This window comes from Panthera leo, chromosome E2 (genome assembly GCF_018350215.1).
Source record: "Panthera leo isolate Ple1 chromosome E2, P.leo_Ple1_pat1.1, whole genome shotgun sequence".
NCBI classification, from domain to species: Eukaryota; Metazoa; Chordata; class Mammalia; order Carnivora; family Felidae; genus Panthera; species Panthera leo.
The window spans coordinates 47,655,477-47,676,883 of record NC_056693.1 but is presented as its reverse complement, the minus strand read 5'-3'; the positions used below and the strand labels follow the sequence as shown (position 1 = coordinate 47,676,883).

At 46.1% G+C, this 21,407-nt stretch overlaps 1 long non-coding RNA gene across 2 annotated transcripts in view; it reads right to left on the bottom strand.

Moving 5' to 3' along the window:
• Positions 1–21,407, bottom strand: part of LOC122207776 — a 63,839-nt gene that overhangs the window by 37,917 nt on the left and 4,515 nt on the right. The gene's annotated exons all lie outside the window — the stretch shown is intronic.

The window sequence follows — 21,407 nt, the reverse complement described above, 5'->3', positions numbered from 1 at the left end:
AAGAACTACCTCATGCAGGGCATGGCAGGGAAAGGCTTTGGTGGATCTAACCAATTTACTCCTATTGATTTTTAGATCAAAGAGGTTCAGCTCACAATTCAAAAGATCTTTATCGCTCCCTCCTGCTGTGTCTGCTGCCTCTCCCAGACACCTCACAAATCCCCCTTTGGCCTTGATTTGCCTCTGTTGGAAGCGAGGGGGAGGGGCAGGGATCCTAGGTGTAATTCTGGGCCACATCAGTCCATTTGACCCGGGCAGTGCTCAGAGGTCCTGGGCAATGGGACCATGTAGCTCAATGGTGAGAGGGCTGGGAGCTTGGGTCCTGATGTTGGCATCACCACCCACTTGGTTTATAACCTTTCACAAGCCACTTTAACCCTCTCTGGGTTTCTTTTGCTCAACTCTCAAACAAGAATAAGAGCTACCCTAGCCTTATAGTTAAGGAGCAGGGCCTTCAGAATTAGATACAACCAGATTCAAACTCCAACTATATCCTCTGTGGTCTCAGACAAGTCAGTTCACCTCTCAGAGCCTCCATTTCTTCATGTGAAAAATGGGCTTCCAGCAGTTCTGGCCCCTTGGGTCATTGTGAGAATGAAGCGCATAAAAGTGCTCAGCATTTCCTTGACATATGGCAAGACCCATAAACACCCCCTATTACTAGCAAACCAGGCTTTGGTGAAAATAAAGCAGAGTTGTGTGTATAAAAGACTTTGAAGCGTATAGGGTACTAAAACACAAACAACGAGCAAACTCTAAATGTTTCTGGGAATCACGCCAGTGCACCTCAGAGTTGGGGTTCAGGAGGATGTCCTTCAAGAAGGGGTCAAAAGAAGGACACATGAGACAAAGAAGATGTAGGAGGCCCGAGGGAACCACTGCTGTGCAGGACAGGCGACTTTCTAGGACCCCAGGGCATTTCTATGTGATTGTGACATTAATGCGCTCCACCTCAGCCCACTGTTACCCCCAGGAATACCTGTTCCGCGCCAGCTCTCCTTACAGGTAAGAGCCATTCAGGTAACACTGCCTGTTGGCAGAGTCTTCTGGCAGAGGCTGCTTGGTGCTTCTCCCAACAAACCATTCTCTCCTTCCTTCTTTATAACAGGATGCCAGTTATATTTAGGCAGCAATATTTCCCAGACTCCCTTGAGTTTAGGTATGGCCAGGTGACCAAGTTCTAACCAATGAGATGTAAATGGAAGTGTCGTATGGGACTCATGGAAAAACTCTTTTAAAAGGAAGACATGACCCCCTTTTATTTCCCTTTATAACCTGGCCCTATAGCCTGGCCTGGATATCTAATGGCTAGTGCACTGGTAGTCATTTTAGACCTTGTGGTGACTTATGGATGGCTGTGCCCTGGAGGTGAAAAGCAGAGACATGAGAGCTGGCCTCATAAAACTGTGGAGCCTCCATGACGAGGCACAGGCCACCGACCTCTGGATTTTTTCTACATGATGGCACAAAATCAGACACTCAGATCAATGGAACAGAATAGAGAACCCAGAAATGGACCCACAAACATATGACCAACTAATCTTTGACAAAGCAGGAAAGAATATCCAATAGAAAAAGGACAGTCTCTTCAGCAAGTGGTGCTGGGAAAACTGAACAGCAACATGCAGAAGAATGAACCTGGACCACTTTCTTACACCATACACAAAAATAAACTCAAAATGGATGAAAGACCTCAATGTAAGACAGGAAGCCATCAAAATCCTAGAGGAGAAAGCAGGCTAAAACCTCTTTGATCTTGGCCGCAGCAACTTCTTACTCAACACGTCTCCAGAGGCAAGGGAAACAAAAGCAAAAATGAACTATTGGGACTTCATCAAAATAAAAATCTTCTGCACAGAGAAGGAAACAATCAGCAAAACTAAAAGGCAACCAACAGAATGGGAGAAGATATTTGCAAATGCCATATCAGATAAAGGGTTAGTACCCCAAATCTATAAAGAACTTATCAAACTCAACACCCAAAAAACAAATAATCCAGTGAAGAAACGGGCAAAAGACATGAATGGATTTTTCTACATGAGAAAAACTCTCTTCTATGTTTGAGTCTGCAATCTTTTTCAGCTTTTCGATGATGAGGACTCATTCTAGCTTGTACTGTTTAAGATTCTGTTCAAGGCCCTAGCATCTGGGTAGATTGTCCCCACCCTGAGGTCTAACATGAGATTTATTTCCAGTGGCTTTCAAATCAGCAGAAGGCAATTTGGGGACCTGTTCATCGCCCTTATAGGTAAACACTGACTAAGGTTCCACTAAGGAGATGGTGTGGGCTTCCATAGCACAGGATACCCCCAGGTAGAGAGAGGACTACTCTCTTCTGCCCCACCTGGTAGAACCAAGGAGGGTTTCATGGGGCAACACTTGTGCTAGGTTCCAAAGAAGGAATCAAATTTCAACCAGCAAAAAAGGAGAAGGGATGCCAGACAAAAGGAATGGTGTAAGCAAAGGCACAGGCAGACAATCAATCTTTGGAGAATGATGGCATAGCATAGGTTACTGACAGCTTTGAATATTATATCAGATTATTCAGGTTTTATTGTATAGAATTGTCCCTCTAAGGACTTCCACAAGGGATCAGTGCCTTTGTTGTGTGTGTATGTGTAATCAAGTCAGAACTATTAAGAACAGTGATCATAGCTTCAAAAAACATATATATATATATATATATATATATATATATATATATATATATAATATATATAAACTAGATATACGTATACATATGCTTTTAAAAAAATTGGAATGAACTAAAATAACTAACACTGAAAGTTCTGGGTTTCTTCATGAATTATTTAATTCAATCCCCGTGACAACCCTCCTGGGCAGGTACTGTTATGATCCCTTACTCTGCAGTTGAGAACTTCTGTCACTTGTCCAAGTTCTCACATCTAGCATGTGGCAAGGCCAACATCTAAACCTTGCCGGGTCAGTTTAATTTCAAAGCATACTTCTTAACTATCAACCACCCATTCCTTCTAAAGTGATTCACACCACAACGTCAATTTCTAGGTAGAGTGATCATCGGTGACTTTTTCTATTTTGTACTTTTTCCCATTTTCCTATTTTTCTACAGGCAAAGTGTACTGTTTCTATATTTACATTGTGAAACATAACAGGTTTAGAGGGACATGCATAAAACATAAATTTGCAGCTTTGTAAACTGGAAGACAAACACCCACATAACCACCACCCATATCAGACCCCAGAAGCACCACCTGTGTCTCTTCTGATCCTAGCTCCTTCCATCCCCCTAAAGATAACCATTCTCCCCACTGTCTTGTTCACATCCTTCTGTTTCCTTAAAATCACCACCTAATCATTAATTCTGCTCTTTGAGTTTTATATAAAAGAAATAATATAGTCTGTATTCTTTTATATCTGACTCCTTTTACACATTATGGTTTCTTGTAATACTTTACTTAATAGCATATCTTATCAAGACCACGTTATTTTCGTAATCCGAAAAAAAAAAGCATTAGCATTATTAAAATACTTTGTGGTATCATACAAGTGCCTCCAGAGCCTGACTCAGTTGATACCTTCCCAGTATTCCCTTGTCGGGAATCACTTCTGGGTTAAGCTTCTGGGTGGCTCAGACCGTTAAGCTTCTGACTTTGGGTCAGGTCATGATCTCCTGGTCTGTGAGTTCAAGCCCTGCATCAGGGCCTAGTGCCTGCTTTGTATTATGTGTCTCCCTCTCTCTCTGCCCCCTCCTGCTTGCTCTCTCTCTCTCTCTCAAAAATAAACATCTAAAATTTTTTTAAAAATAAGAAGAAGAAGAAGTAGGATTTGTTCCCTTTACAAGCCTAGGGCGCCATAGCTCCTGGTTCCCCAGTTCTCTCTACCTGTGCCAGGCTCCCGGCTGCTCTTCCACCAGGCCAGCTCAGCCAGCTGCCTCTAAATGGATTATCCAATTCACTGCTGTGATTTCCAAATCACTGTCTAGGTCACCGATCATGTGTCTCTCTGCCCAGTAGGCACTGGGACCTTTAGGGCAGAGAGAAGTGGCCATGCTCCCTGGAGACCTAGGCTTCTTTCTCTCTTTGAGGACAACCTAAGATTCCTTTAACTTGGGACATCTGTGGGATGCCCCCTACTCTTCCTTCTCCTCCTCCTGTGCTTTCTTTTCCTCTTACTTAAAAAAAATTTTTTTTTAATTTTTTTTAATGTTTATTTATTATTGAGAGACAGAGAGAGACAGAGCATGAGCAGGGGAGGGGCAGAGAGGAGGAGACACAGAATCGGAAGCAGGCTCCAGGCTCCGAGCTGTCAGCACAGAGCCTGACACGGGGTTCGAACTCACAAACTGCAAGATCATGACCTGAGCCAAAGTCGGACGCTTAACCAACTGAGCCACCCAGGCACCCCCCCCAAAAAAAAATTTTAATGGAGATTTTTCAAACATATACAAAAGTACAGAGAAAAGAACAAACCCCCATGTCACCAATAACCAATACATGCCCCATCTTTTTTCTTCTAACCTCCACCTGCTTTCTCCCCCATTCCTACTGGATCATTTTGAAGCAAAACCGAGAGCTGTCATCTGTGAAAACTTCAGTACATATCTTAAAAAGGTAAGACCTCTTCTTAAAAACAGAGCCAAAATACAATTATCATAATTCCTTAGTTCCATTAGGTATTTCCTAACCGTCTTCTTGATCATTTTATAAATGTTTCTTTACAGTTATTCTGTTGAAATCAGGATCTAAACAGGTTCTATACAGTGCCTTTTTTAAAAAAATTTTAAGATATTTATTTATTTTTGAGAGACAGAGACAGAGTACAAGTGAGGGAGGGGCAGAGAGAGAGAGAGAGAGGGACACACAGAATCTGAAGCAAACTCCAGGCTCTGAGCTGTCTGCACAGAGCCCAACCCGGGGCTCGAACTCACAAGCCATGAGATCATCACCTGAGTCAAAGTTGGACACTTAACCGACTGAGCCACCCAAGTGCCCCTAATTCACTGCCTTTTGATGAACTATCCCCCCTTCTAGTGGGGAATGGTTTGGAGACCTTGAACTGGGCCCTGAGCTTTTCACTGCTATTGAGTGGGTGGTCACTGGTCAAGGCTTTCAGGGTACACAGATATAAGAAATACAAATGTGTGTGTGTGTGTTTCCAAAAAGAAAGTGTATCATACATTCAAAATGATATTTAGAATTCAAAGTTTAAATTACAGAAGTTTTCCTGAAGCCCTTAATTTTATGTTTGCATCTCTTCCTCTCATGTTGAAAATCCTAGTTTCTAGTAACATCATTACTTATTTGGTTTATTTTACTATGTGTGTGTGAAATAGTTTTGAATAATGATATCAATATTATTTCTAATTATAATTTTGCTGAAAACACTTTAAGATCTATTTTTCAGTTCTTTTGCTCTTAGGATATATTCTACTAAGTGCGTACAGTTAAAATAATGTTATATGAAATAAAGTTGTATGAAATAATTTTTCTTTGTGTACCTCCAACCAGAAACACAATTAGGTTCACATGTTTTGTGTTTCTTTCCTTGTTCAAAGACTGTTATTTCCATTTTCGAGTTAACTTTGTTTTGTAATCACAGAAAACATTTACACTGTTCCAATGTCAAATCTACAGCCTATGTACATCCTGCCAAGTTCAATTTTGGTCCTTGTCCCCTCCACCTGTTCCCTCTCTTCCTTCAGCTACCTAATTTTATGATTATTATTTTATCTGCTAATATTAAAGAATGAATTTATAAGTGACAAAGCCTCCCTTTTTAAACAATAATCATGGATTGTTTCTTACTGACTAACACTGCTATTCTTTTAAGATCTGTTTGAAAAATTTCTAAGTGTTTGGAATCACAGAGAGGGAAATTGCTCATTTTTATAAATAACCAAGAAAAAAAGGAAGAAGCTTCTCCCAAGCACCCAGAAAATCCAGCTAAGAAAGGGTCTCACTGGCTACTTTTTAGGCACTGATCTAGCCAATGGAGTACACGGGCCAGCCCCACCTGAGATATTCTGATTCTCTAAGTCTAAGGGCACATCCGTGTGTTTTCACAAGCTCCCCAGGTGAGGCTAAGAAGCAGGCCTGGTGATAACCACTATGTAAACCATGATGGAGAGTCAGGCTCCTTTCTGAGAATCTCAGAGCAACATGTTGTGGGAATAAATCTTGCATCCAAGACTCAGAACTGACTGCAAGAAACATTACCTTATCTATCTTTAGTGCCACTTAATCTCTATTCTCACCTCTCATCCCACCAGAAAACAGACACTAAGTCTGGGCCAAACTGAGGACCCCCTAAACCCATTACACCTAGGTTCCCAGGACCATTGAGGAGTGGGGGAAGAGGGGGATGTGATCCTTGCAATCCCTGTCCATTGGGGCCTCCTGATTCAGCCACCACCCGTCCACCCTGACCGTTGATCAACACAGGAGGCTGCTCGGTCATGGCCCATCCTGGCCATGGGATCACTCATGTTCAGCAGCTCTCTGGCTGGATCTGATGCTGTGCCCTAGACACTGAAATCATCCCACTGCTCTTCACCCTTGGAGGCCCTGCCTGCCCAGATCTACCTACCATGCAGCCCTTTCTTTTCTGGAGCCCCACCTGGGAAATGGGGCACAAGCCTCTGTGAGTCTTGGATTCGGCAAACTGACAAGGTTTTTTGCCACACCCGCTGCCCTGACCTGGACTTGGCCCAGGGTACAGAGTTCAGGGTCTTCTTCTCAACGAGCCAGGACCTCTCTTCTCCCCTGATACTTGAAGGAATCTTTCTTTATTTAGACTGGGGCTGAAGAAAACCTTGTTCTTGGTTATGCAACATTCTCTCATCCTTTTATCTATACTTAGAGTTCATTTCATTCCCCCAAGGCTAAGGCTTTTGAATGCAAAATCCCTGAAGCATCTCCCTTTTCTTTTGTTAGCTCCCTTCTCAGGGCTACCACATTGCACAATTCAGGGAGCATCATGCACACAGTCTGGATGGATTTACACAGTGCACAACCTGAACAGCTGTATGCATATGTACAGCTGTGTGTGTTGCAAAAACACTGACCACAGTACAGTCTGAACGGGAAGAAAAAATGCTATGGGGGAAAAATATTAGCTAATGTTTCAAAAACATTGTCCTACCACTTGAGAAAGTTCCAGGAGGAGGAGGAGGTGTCCATGAGCCTGGATTGTTACTTGCAAGTCTGACCGGAACAGAATAGCAAAGGTGAGAGTGACCTTCCTCTCTCTGCTTTACTATGTCCTTCCCCAGTCTTATCACCTCAGTGTACCAAGAAAAATCTCAGTCTTCCTCCTCTGAGCTCCAACAACCTAGGATCCAAGAGGATAAGCTGAAGATACTACAAATATGGCCAGTGAAGCCCCTGAAGATCCTTTCCCAGACAGAAGGAAGCACTGAGTGTCAGCATTGAGGGGCACCTGGGCAGAGTCAGTTTTTATTGGTGAGCTTCCACACACCAGCACAAAAAAAGAGCCTTCTGAAAGCTACCTGGTCTCTGGTCTGTTCCCAGTCCCCAAGTTCTAAGATTCAGCCAGTTACCATGGCAGCTGCTGCCCAATTGAAATGTTCACATTTATAGAAACTGGCTGAAGCATTTGAATCTGACAGGACTGGGACACCAAGCAGAGAATGTCACTTCCCCAGACACATAAGGATGCTTTCTCCAAAAAAACCGTGGAAGTGCCTGGCCCGAGACAGACCCCGGGACTCCAGGCCCCTGGCATAATTCACCACATGACTGTGAGCAGGTGTCCCACACTGAAGACATCCCCCGACCCCGACACCTACAGTGTGCCTATTTCATCATTATTAATTCATTCACTCAACAATACCGAGCGCCTTCTCTGTGTCAGGCAAGGCACTGAGGATAAACGGTGAGTGTTGTGGAGTCCCTGTGTTCACCTGGGCCATTTAGTCGGGAGGCCAGTGAGAAAACAGGGAATTACAACACAGTGTGAGAAAAACAACGTGGGGGCTGTGAAGGCACCAGACTGGGGTGAGGGGTCATGGGCACTTCTCAGGTGAAAGCCGAGCTGAGCCTTTGAAGGATGGGCAAGAGTTAGTGGGATGCAGTAGGGGAGTGGATGGAAAGGCACTCCCTGCAGAGAGAACAGCATATGAAAAGGCCTGTGGGGCAGAGCATTCCAAGCAATTCCAGGCTGTTGCAGCAGAAAATGAGAGTAAATGAGAGAGGAAATGCAACCTAAGAAGACAGTGAGCTCAGGACAAGGAAGGGTTTCCAGTGCCTGGCTCCCCTTCAAAATCTACCAGCCCAGGGCTTCTGGGTGGCTCAGTTGGTTAAGCATCCAACTCTTGGGTCTCCACTCAGATCATGATCTCATGGGTTTGCAAGTTCGAGCTGACAGCACAGAGCCTGCTTGCGATTCTCTCTCTCTCTCTGCCCCCCCCCCACCCCGCTCGCGCTCTCTCTCTCTCTCTCTCAAAATAGGTAAATAAACTTTTAAAAAAATCAAACAGCCCCAGGAAAGATGGAGAGATTCATTGAGATGAGGCCCTGTGTTTGGGGCAGGAAGGGCAATGTCCCTGAGAAGGGAGCTTAGAGGTGTGGCCACACCTCCCCAGTGCCCATCAGCCTCAACCCCCATTCAACAGAGATCTAGAGGAGCTGTCAAATAGGACATCCCTCCCACCTCCCACCTCTTGTCCCCTCAGTGCCACGGCTGCTGGCAGAAAACACCATTTCAACCTCCCAGCCATTCCATTCAGCTCTTCTTAGTAGGTGAATAACAATTTATTGTGCACCAGCCTGGGCTTGGCCCCATGCTCAGTGCTTCATGTGAAAAATCCATCCAAGCCAAAAATTATGTTCGAGCACCTTCTATGTGATAGGCAATATAATTTAGAACTTGGGGGCATAGCCATGAACAAAAATAACAAACTCTCTGCCCTCAAGGAACCTCTATTCTCGGGGAAGGGGGAAATAGACATGTTATACATCAGGAGGTCATGGTGGTTTAAGAAGAATAGAACCCAGGGAAGTGACAGAGAATGATGGTCAGAAAGGGGGTCATCTGAGTTAAGATCAGAGGGAAGTGAGGAAGTGAACCATGCGGCAATCCGGAGAAAGAATGTATCTTACTGAAAGGACAGTAAGTGCAGGGTGCAAATGTTCCCTCTGTGGGGTTGGGGGGCAGGACCAAGGGCAAAAGCAGGAGGGAACCCTGCCAGAGCAGTGGCAGGAACTCAGATCATTTTCCCAATAGCACGACAGAGTTGGATATTATTGTTGTTCCAACATTACAGATAAACTGAGGTTAAGCGATACACCCCAGGGTCTCAAAACCTTTTTTAGACAGAGCTGGGATTCAAACCCAGCTGCTCAAGCTGTAGAATATGTGCCCTTAACTGCTCCCCTAGAATGTCTTGGCAATGGGGCCCCTCAGTGGCTCAGTCTGTTAAGTGCTGGACTCTCAATTTCAGCTCAGGTCATGACCTCACAGTGTAAATTCGAGCCTTACATTGGGCTCTGTCCATGCTGACAAGGCAGAGCCTGCTTGGGATTCTCTGTCTTCCTCTCTCTGCCCCTCCCCCACTCGCATGCTCTCTCTCAAAAATAAATAAACTTTGAAAAAAAAAAAGAGTGTCTTGTCAAGAAACTGCGGATAACTTATAACAGATCAATAAGATTCCAACCTCCCCAAAGGTTACCCCAAGCTTCAGTGATTCCACACCTAAAAATGTAAGGGGATTATCAAGGACTCAAACAAAGACTTAGCTACTTTGTTTATAACAGTACAATGACTGGCAATGATGCCTTTTCCCTGATAATAGGGAATTGGTAAGTATATATGTTTCATACACATGAAGAGTATATTAAGTATATTACACGTAGCCATTTCAAAAGACACCATAGGAAAGGAGGGGTTGTGGGTGGAGGGGTGGGGGCATTAAGGAATCTACTCCTGAAATCATTGTTGCACTAAATGCTAACTAATTTGAATGTAAATTAAAAAAAAAAAAAAACTAAAAAATAATTTTAAAAAAGGAAAAGTATACAACAGCATGGAAAGACGGTCAAAATATGTCACTGACACTAAGCCATACACACAGTAGGATCCCATTTTTGTAATAAATAAATAATATATAAATATAGGCACAGGCAAAAGACTGGAAGGAATTAAACGAAACTGTTGATAAATCGCTCACCCAGGATGTGGGATTGTTGGGTGGGTTTCCTGCTTTTTGTTTAGCAGCATTTACTACAATGAATATAAATGATTTTTGTGCTTCCTGGGTTGGCCAGTCCCTGGGTGGGGTGGACCTGGGCTCCTCTCACCCCACCCCACTCCCTGACAGGGGCAGAAAGCAGGTTCTGCCCCCTCCCTGCTAGAATCCCATTCAGGTTGGCGATCCTTATAATGAAGCAGCTCCCTGGCCTGAGACAGAAAATTCAGCCTCACCTCACTTCTCTACAAAGACTTCACGATTCGGGGCTGCCGGGAGGGCTTCAAGTCTACACTGTGGCAGCACATCAGCTGGGGTGCCAGAGCATCAGGGTAATTAGCCCTCATCTTGTCAAAGGGCTTGGTGCTATTTTTAAAATCTTTCCAACACGTCGATTTCACTAAGGATTCCAGGAGTCCCGCTCAGTCCACTCAGTGCTTTAGGAAGGCAAATGAACTGATTGAAAATTTAGTGGAGATCACCTAGAACTTTTAGGGAGATGCATCCCTGCAGCCCCACCCCAGGCACACATTTGCCAGTCTTCCTACTGGAGGTGGAAGGGAGTTAAGCCAACTGGAACTTTGTCCCCTGCCGCCCCTTTTTCTCACCTGCCTGAAAGACACCTGGAGCCATTCACTTGCTAGACCTCTGTTGCAAGACCACTTTAGCATAGAGGCTTCAGAACCAGTCTACAGGCCCTGCTACACACCTGCATGTGACCTTGGGCAGGCTACTTAACTTCTCTGTACCTCAGTTTCCTCATCTATAGGAACGATGAGGGGACAAAGCACCAAACTTCTAGGGCTGTTGTCGTGACCAAAGGTCAGCAAGCCATGGTCCCCCAGACTAAATCCGGCCCACCTCCTCTTTCTGTAAATACAGTTTTATTGGAACACAGCCATGCATATTCATTGATGTATTGTCCAGCGCTGCTTTCCTGCTACAATGGCAGAACTGGGTAGTTATGACAGAGCCTGTACGGGTCACAAAGCCTAAACTATTTATTAAATGTTTATTATCTGGCCCTTTGCAGGACAAGTTTGCCAACTCTGTCTTACATCAGACTCTCCCAGAAGCAGAACGTGAGACAAAGATCTGGGGGCAAGTGATTTATCAAGGAAATGCTGCCAGGAGGAACCAGTAAGGGGGTGGAGGTGACATCAGGTAAAGTCTCAGCCTCTGCCTGACCCGCTATGAGCACTTCCGGTCCCCCTGCAGGTGAAGTGGTTCAGGTGGTCCCTGAAGAAGGGAGCAGGTGACAGAAGCTGCCACATGCCCATGCCATCGTGCCCAGCACTTGAGGTACATTATAATACCGCTCGCGGCAGAATTAGGAGGTGGAAAATGTATGATGCCCACTTTACAGCTGGGAGGTAAATGAGATGATACAGATGAAGTCTCAGCCCAGCACTGGCCTCACACAAGGCACCCGCCAAGAGGAACCACACATACCACGCTTCTGGCTGTGTGCTGAGTGCTGGGGCCACACAGATCCGTGAGGCGCAGTCTTTGTCCTCCAGGAGCAACTGGACTGGTTGTTGGGGGATCCAGTGTGTAACATCCACCAGAGCCCTCCTTGGCATTCCCATTAGGGAAGTCAGAAGAGGAGGACGTGCACTGGGAAGGAATCTTGAGGGAGGGAGGGAATTGCCAGGTTGGGGAAAGAGCTTTCCAACACAGGACACAGCATGTGCAAAAGCTTGGTGCTGGGGAACGAGTCACACGCCGGAGACTGCAAGGAGTTTGGGGTGGGTGGATGAAGGCGCAGAGCGAGGGGTGGTGGGAAATGAGGCCACGGGCGTAGAGGAGTCACATTGAGCGCAGACCTAAGGTGATGGAGTCAAGGATTTCAGATAGGGAGTTTAGCTGGTGTATGTTTTCCAGGGCTGGACCAAGCCGCATGGCTTCAACAACAGGGATTTATTTCCACAGGATCCAGAGGCTGGAAGTCCAAGATCAAGGTGTCAGCAGGCTTGGCTTCACCCTGACACCTCTCTTCGGGTTGCAGGTGGTCACCCTCTCATTCTGTGTGTGCACCATCAGCGTCTCTCCATGTGCCCATATTTCCTTTTCTCGGGACACCAGACTAGACTAGGGCTTACTCTAACAGCCTCGTTTTAACTTAATGACCTCTTTAAAGGGCCTATCCCCAAACACAGTCCTGCTTAAGGCACTGGCAGGTTACGGCTTCAACATATGAATTTGGTGCGGGGCACAATCCAGCCCATAACAGCTGGCATTTCAGAAAGCTCACCCTGGTTCCAGTAGGGAGGGCAACTTGGAGAACGGACGCCAGGGGAGGCAGGCTGTGCAGAGCCCCACTGCAGCTGGCCAGCCAATGAGAGCCTGCAGTCGGGGGGCTGAGGCCGCAGTCTATGGGATGGCCGAGGAGCAGTGGCCACGCAGAACAGGGCCCACTCCCCGGCTGTAACTGACCTTCAGATCCAGGCAGCAAGGAGAAAAGAAGGACAAAGGCACACCAAAGGCCCACAGAGCAAGTGTCAAGGCCAACAAGGGCAGAGAGCCAGCTATCACCTGTCCTCTGGCCAAGCCATGGAGGGTTGAATTGCTGGGCAGAGCCTTGGGGGTGACAGGTGATACCCTCAGTGTCCTGACTTGGTCACAGGTTCCATGTCCTCCCGGCTCCTCTAGCCATCAAAGGAGCCAGGTTTAGAGCTCACATCAGAAGAGGCGGCACCTTCTCTCAGCTGTCCTCCGAGGTTCCAGGAGCCACTAAGGTGAGCTCATTCTGCTCATTCCCAGGTAGTTCGTTCCCAAAGAATCTATTTGTTCATTTCCTTTGGGCCAGGACTCTGCAGTTTCCACCCTTGGTGATTACAAGTCTCTCTCTCTCTCCCTCTCTGTCTCTCTCATGAACTTACGCACACACATACACACATACACGGTCCACGGTTCCTAAAATTCCACCACTCAAGATTCATTCCTTTAATCCAATCTCCTGGGAGAAAGAAGGTGCAATACATTAAGTCACCAACACCTTAGTGTGAGTTATTAATCAGATTCTTCCCTCTGCATTAGCCAGGCGTTAAGAAAGTACCAAGCACAGGAAAGGAAATGTTACTGAAGGAAGATGAAAGAGCAAAGGAAAAACAAATGTCAGCAGGGAGAATCAACTTGCTTTCTGCTTTTCTTACTTTTGGACCTTTCCTGGTCAGCCTGATGCTCTAAGTCAGGGGGTGGCAAACTTTTTCTGGAAAGGGCCAGAGAGCAAACATTTTCAGCTTTGCAGGCCATAGAGTCTCTGTTGGAATCACTCGATTCTGCCATTGTAGCATGAAAACAGCCATAGACAGCGAGGCTGTGTCTCTGTAAAACTACTGTGGACAATGAAATGTGCATTTTATTTAATTGTCATTAAAATATTATTTTTCTCCTCACTGTTCCCAACCATTTACAAATGGAGAGGCCATCCTTAGTTTGCAGGCCATGCAGACACAGGAGGTGGCTGGATGCGCCTCAGAGCCACACTTCACTGACCCCTGCCCCTCATGAAGGGCGGAACTTGCACCTTTCGCATCAAACCAAGGACAAGCCCTTGGTCACTCTCTGCTGTTCACCATCCTTACTTCCCCTCTAGCCCTAGAGAAAAGAAGCAGCTCTTTGTTCTGCGTGCTTTGCTCATGATCCCTGGGGATTTGCTCTCAAGTGTGGAGGAGATGACAGGGTGACAAATGGGCTGGCACGCAGGCAAGCCACTGGCAGCAGGCTGCTGTAGAACAGTGGCCTCGGGGTTCATGCTGGTTGACTGAGAAGTGAGCCAGGATGGGTTCCATCTGCCTACCCCTCCTCGGCCCACACCCCATGCATCGGGTCCCAAGGGTCCCATCTGCCACACTTCTGGGCCACCTTTTAAGCACTCTTCCCAAATTACCAAAGCTATTTATTATTATTATTACCAACTAATTTAGACATATACTCATTAACGAAAACAACACTCACTTCCTATTGAGTACTTAGTCTATGCAGGTACCATATAAACTTTCTACAGCTAGGTTTACTCAGGGGCCCTGCTTTGTATTAACTGCTCTACATGTATGTAATAGTGCCCTCAGGAACCCATGCCTTCAGTACTAGTATTATCCTAATCTGATGGATGAGAAAACAGAGACTAGAAAAGTTAACAACACATCCAAGGTCACACAGCTGGGCAGGTCTGTGTGACTCCAAGCCAGGTTCATTGTCACTGGCTCCCCTGGCTCTCCCTATCTTGCAGCCCCCCTGCAAGACTGTATTATGATCCCAATTCCTCAGGTGCAGAAATAGAAACTCTAAGAAGCCACAGTCTAGGTCCAAGTTCAAACAGCTGATAAGTGGTGGTGCTTACAGCGCTGTGTTAGAACCACCACCATGTGGAGATACCGGAAGCCACCCTGTCCTCATGTGAAAGCACACATGTTTCTAGATAACATCAGAACCTGGGGTCCTAGACTGCAGGGCTGGGCTTCCCGGCAAGTGGCAAGAGAGATTTTAGTCTGACACTATGTCTTATGACTGATCTGAAAGCAGAGCCTGAGACAAGGATTCTTGTGCAAGTGAGTTATTGAGGGAGCGGGCCAAGGAGAAATCTGGAAGGATCAGGGGAGATGAATGGGGCAGAGGAAGAAGGTGCCGGTTCAGCTGAAGTCTGGCCTCAGCCTCATCCCACAGGGAGTTCTGGAGCATGAATGGTACCACAGGGGTTCTCGCATCTTGAAGCAAGGGGCCAGGCCATGACGCCCTGTATCTGTCAGTCATTGGCTATGGGTTGTCCTACGTGGGGCTGTGGGGAGCATCTCTGGACCAAGTAGCAATTTTCCAGAGAATGGTGCAACTTAGAGCTCTAGCGGTCAACACTCAAAGCAGCTGGGGGCTGTTGTCCCATTGTTAGAAGGACCTTGGCAGGGCACCACTGGCATCTACTATAAGTGGGTGACCCTGGAGGCCCAGGCTTTACTAACTGGCTCTGCAACTCCTGGAAAACCGCATCCCCTTCCCTTTTCTACCCTTCTCCCTGTCTTCCTCTCTTCCTTCTGGACCTCCTCCTTTGTCACCCTCCAGCACTGGCTGGGCTGGGCTTGGCCTGAGCTTCTGGCTCCTGTATCAGACCATCAGCAATAACAGCCAGAGTTGAAGACTCTAGGAAGTGCCCCACTGTGGCCTCTTCCAGCTTAGACCTGTTCCCCCTCAAGCCCCATCCTGCGGCCTGCCTCTGAGGGGATTCCCAGTGATGTGATCAGGAAGGCAGGGCAGGGAAAGAGCTAAGAGCCAGGCCTGGGGATTAGTGAATGAGGGGAGAGGCTGAGAGCCAGGCAGCTCCTCCCCACCAGCCGGTACCGCAGCCCCCAACAGGGCGAGCAGCTGCCCTCCCGAGAGCCACCCAAATGGGCCCACTGCCTGATACCTGATTGCCAGGAGATGAGCTGGCCAGGTCAGTGCCTGGAGTCATTTTTAGAGCCTCCGGAGGGTCCTGATTCTATACACAGAAACATCCTCTTCCACTCTGCTGCCATTCATTCATTTATTCATTCATTCAACAATGACTGAGTCCATATGAAAGCTGAGAAAATCTGAACAAAAGAGACGGATCCCTGCTTCCATTCCAGCAGGGGTGACAAAGAAATGAGTGTATCAGGGTCACAGAGCACTCAGAGAGATGCACAAGGAATATGCAGTTTCTTTGCTTCCCATAACCAATGCAATCATCCTCCCACCCTGCTAGCAGGCAGGGACAGGAATGGGGGAACACAATTTAAAATTGCCCATTTATGGCACCACCATGCGGTTTCACTTAAGAAGGGCAGTTTAGGAAGATTTGGTTTCTTTTGTCCAGAACAGTACCTGAGTGTGAGTGTAACTACTGGTGGAAGGTGGAAGGTGGAGGTCACTTGGAGAAACACTGAGTCCTCCCCGCTGGCCACTGGTCCAGAAGGGCTGGCCTTGTCTCTGCCTGTCTGGACTGCACAGTTGCACCTGGTCATATCTGGGGTGCAGCAGCTACTCTTGGGTGCCCCCCACCCCCCTCCCTGGCCAGGGTTCCCACCTTGCAGCTGCTGCAGGTGTCGGCCACTCACTTGTCACACCTGTATCCTTCTCTAGGCGATTGCCCTTGGCGGAAGGGAGGTGCCCCTCACTTTGGGAGACGGACCCTGGCCGATGCCTACCTCTCCAGGGTCACCCCACCATACACTCCACCCACTTTATGCTCCAGTCCCGCTGACCTTCTTACAGTTTCTCCACCACAGAACCCCTCTAGCCTTTGCGTGGTGGGATTTCAGTTTCAGGCGTGCTCACTACCTCCCTTCACCTAATTCACTCTCAGGATGGATTTCCCATAAATGTCAGGTATTTACAGGACTTTTGTTACACACTCACTTTGCACTTCTGTGTTCAACTGTGTGGTTTGATCAATGTCTGCCTCCCTACCTTGACTTTAAACTCCTGAGGAAAGGAACTGTTTATGTTTTGCTAACCATTGAATCCCCAGGGCCTAGTACAGTGCCTGGCACAAAGTAGATGGTTAGTCAATCTTTTTTTTTTTTTTTTTTTTTTGATGGCATGAACAAATTAAATTTTAAATGAATCCATTAATAAAAGGAATGCAGCCCTTATCTTTGAGTATTTCATTCTGACATTTCTGCCGCCTCCTGGGAAATCCTGGAAGTAGGACACTCCTCCTTCAGGGACCCTTTTCCCAGCCTTGGTGAAAGGTTCCAAATTCCTGGCCACCAGGAAGTCCCATGCTGGCAGGAAACGGAGTAGGTTTGTTTGCAAATTGAGCCCAGGGCTCCCTGCCAGGTCCCTGAGCAGAGGCCAAGGCAGCCTCACACGGAGGCCACAGGGCATCCAGATTTGGATTCATCTGCAGCTATCCTTCCCTTTGCCCTCCTAGCCAGAGTATTGCCTTTCTCTAGTTCCTCCAATGGTCTCTTTAGGAATCCTGTCCCACCTTCTGAAAAGAGGGACTACCAGCTCCTAGCTCAGCTCAGAGAATATGAAGGGACGCTTCTAGATTCACAAAGCAAATTGGTGGATCCAGAATCCAGTTATTCTGAGATCCCACCCAATGATAAAGAGAAGAAAAGCAGCCAATATCTACCACTCTGTGCCAGCCACTGTACTGAGTAATTTACATACATTATTTTACCGACATGTTACAGCAGTCCTTCTACATGGGTTCTATTACAGTCTCTATTTCATAGAAAGCAAAACTGAAGCTTGGAGAGGTCAGAGAGAGCCTAGAACTCATTCTACTAGATCAGGGGTCAGTAAACTATGTCCCATAGGCCAAATCCAGCTCACCACATGTTTTTGTAAATAAAGTTTTATAGCACAAAAACAGACACATCGACCAATGGAATAGAATAGAAACCCCAGAACTAGACCCCACAAAAGTATGACCAACTAATCTTTGACAAACCAGGAAAGAATATCCAATGGAAAAAAGACAGTCTCTTTAACAAATGGTGCTGGGAGAACTGGACAGCAACATGCAGAAGGATGAAACTAGACCACTTTCTTACACCATTCACAAAAACAAACTCAAAACGGATAAAGGACCTGAATGTGAGACAGGAAACCATCAAAACCCTAGAGGAGAAAGCAGAGAAAAACCTCTCTGACCTCAGCCGCAGCAATTTCTTACTTGACACATCCCCAAAGACAAGGGAATTAAAAGCAAAAATGAACTACTGGGACCTTATGAAGATAAAAAGCTTCTGCACAGCAAAGGAAACAATCAACAAAACTAAAAGGCAACCCACGGAATGGGAAACAATATTTGCAAATGACATAGCAGACAAAGGGCTAGGATCCAAAATCTATAAAGAGCTCACCAAACTCCACACCCGAAAAACAAATAATCCAGTGAAGAAATGGGCAGAAAACATGAATAGACACTTCTCTAAAGAAGACATCCGGAGGGCCAAAAGGCACATGAAAAGATGCTCAACGTCGCTCCTTATCAGGGAAATACAAATCAAAACCACACTCAGATGTCACCTCACGCCAGTCAGAGTGGCCAAAATGAACAAATCAAGAGACCACAGATGCTGGAGAGGATGTGGAGAAACGGGAACCCTCTTGCACTGTTGATGGGAATGCAAACTGGTGCAGCCACTCTGGAAAACAGTGTGGAGGTTCCTCAAAAAATTAAAAATAGACCTACCCTATGATCCAGCAGTAGCACTGCTAGGAATTTACCCAAGGGATACAGGAGTACTGATGCATAGGGGCACTTGGACCCCAATGTTTATAGCAGCACTCTCAACAATAGCCAAATTATGGAAAGAGCCTAAATGTCCATCAACTGACAAATGGATAAAGAAATTGTGGTTTATATATGCAATGGAATACTACGTGGCAATGAGAAAGAATGAAATAAGGTCTTTTGTAGCAACATGGATGGAACTGGACAGTGTTATGCTAAGTGAAATAAGTCATACAGAGAAGGACAGATTCGATATGTTTTCACTCCTATGTGGATCCTGAGAAACTTAACAGAAGACCATGGGGGAGGGGAAGGAAAAAAAATGGTTAGAGCGGGAGGGAGCCAAAACATAAGAGACTCCTAAAAACTGAGAACAAACTGAGGGTTTATGGGGGGTGGGAGGGAGGGGAAGGTGGGTGATGGGTATTGAGGAGGGCACCTGTTGGGATGAGCAGTGGGTGTTGTATGGAAACCAATTTGACAACAAATTTCATAATAAAAAAATAAAAATAAAAATAACATAAATAAAGTTTTATTGAAACAGAGTCATGTTCATTTGTTTGCATATTGTCTGTAGCTGCTTTTGTGCCATAGTGGCAGAGTTGAGCAGTTGAGACAGAGACCCTCTGGCCTGCAAAGCCGCCCAGAATTTACTAATGGCCTTAAAAAAAAAGTTTACAAAACAAAAACAAAAACATTGTCAACCCCTGTTCTAGATGACACTCCTCACGCATCCCACTCTGTGTTTTACGTGTGGATTCATTGGTCAGAGTGTTTTTTACTCAGTTTTACAGCAAACATGTCCCACTGCCTGTTTGAGTTTTCCACCTTGAGCACCCAATTAATGCCACCATGCCCCCACCTCTAAGAGAAAAATCCCCCTCCCTGTCCTGTCGCCACTTCCTGCCCCCAGCTGGACGATGGGACAGCAACCTATGATCTGAACAGGCCAACAGAAAAAGATGGGCTAGACCAATCACATTCTTCTCTTGGGAATTTGGTATAGGGAAACAGAGAGGCTATCAGGAGAAATGGTAGCTATGACTCTTGAGGACAAATTGACGCTTGGGTGGCTACGATAGGTGAGGAGGAGGCAAGGTTGGAAAGATGCTTGGTGTGGAAGAGAAGAAACTGTCCAAATGGAGACAAAATCTATGAAAGAGTGGCCCTGCTACCCTAAGAAAACAAGAAAGAGAGAAGCCTCTGTTCTTAAAGGTTCCCCAAGCTCAGCTTCCATTAGAACAATTGCCCTCTTCTTGGATTAGGAGTTAGAACTTTTTGGTTGCAAATGAAACAAAATTCAAAATTCAACACAAATGGGCTTAAACATTAATGGGGGTATATCGATTCATACAACTGAGGAAGTCTAACAGTACTTCAGACTCAGCCTGATCCAACAGTTCAAATGATGTCACATGGGACCCTGATGTCTAGAACGAAGGCAAAAGAAGTGTTAAAAAAAAAAAAAAAAAAAAAAAGAAATGAAATCTCCTTACAACTTGCAACCCAGTGACAAACACTTGAGGCAGGCAGAGTGACCTTCCTCCAGGAACTCAACTACCTAAATGCGAATACTTTGCTGGAGGCAAAAAGCAACTGTAGCTTGACATTAGCCAGACCTCCAGGATCCTGTAAGTCTTCTTTAAAAACCCTTTTGGAAATTTCCTTTATGTCTATCACCCCCACGATATATGTTAGCAATCATCCTTCAAACGTATGGCCCACTGGTATACATCTGAAGGGTCTCATTAACCTTATCTTAAATTTTTTTTTTTAACGTTTATTTATTTTTGAGACAGAGAGAGACAGAGCGTGAACAGGGGAGGGGCAGAGAGAGAGGGAGACACAGAATCTGAAACAGGCTCCAGGCTCTGAGCTGTCAGCACAGAGCCCGACGCGGGGCTCGAACTCATGGACCGCAAGATCATGACCTGAGCCAAAGTCGGACGCCCAACCGACTGAGCCACCCAGGCGCCCCCCATTAACCTTATCTTAACAGCAGCTAGCCCCTTAAGATCCTGGAAGCCTTGCTCCAAATTCCTTAGAGACTCATGCTACTCCTAAACCCCACTAACTAAAATATACATAATCAGTCACTCCTCACAATCCCAGTGCAACTTTCTGCACATAGGTCCTGTCGCCATGCTTTAATAAAACCACCTTTTTCGCACTGAAAAGGTCTCAAGAATTCTTCCTCGACCGTTCGCTCCCAGACCCCAACATCACATCAACCCAACTTCTAACAGTCTTTTTGCCCTGCCTTTTGCAATATGGGCTTCATCCTCGATCTCCACTCTATGCCCTTCCCCATCTTAGGCCACTCTAGATTCTTCACTCATGGTGTCAAGATGACTGCAGCAATTCCAGACCTCACTGCTTCGCACCAAAACATCTGCAAGTGGAGAGGGTATCCTTTCTGTAGCTCCTTCACATTCTGAGATACAATCTCTCGTTGCCTATCCCTGAACCAATCACTTTGGTCAGGGGGATTGCTATACTCATTGGATTAGATTTACCAATTGCCTTCTACTCGCTCATCTATAATAACATTTGAGCGCTTCTCATGTCCCAGGCCCTACATCACCCTTTAATGTGTTACTATGTTTAACACTCACAAAAGCCATACAAGTAATTTACCAGAATTATCTTCATTTTACCAGTGAGAAAATGAAAGCTCAGAGAGGGTAGACACCTGGCCCAGGATCACACAGCCATCACCTGGCAAAACTGCGGATTAGCAGCAGAACCAAAAAAAAAAAAAAAAAAGCTGGGAGGGACCTATGGGATTCTGGAGCCGGAGGTCTCGGCCCCCATTCCCTGCCAGTTGGGGGAGGGTGTCCCTCAACAGCCTCCAGCTCTTTTTATTCCACATCCTGTTGCCATTATGGTGACCCAAACCCCCTCGTCGGAGGGAAATGTTTTATCCATAGAATCTCAGGCTTCAGACCGAATTTACTCAAAAGTCCTGCTCCCACCTCTGGGTTCCTCCGGACTCTATTCTCCTCCACCTGATCC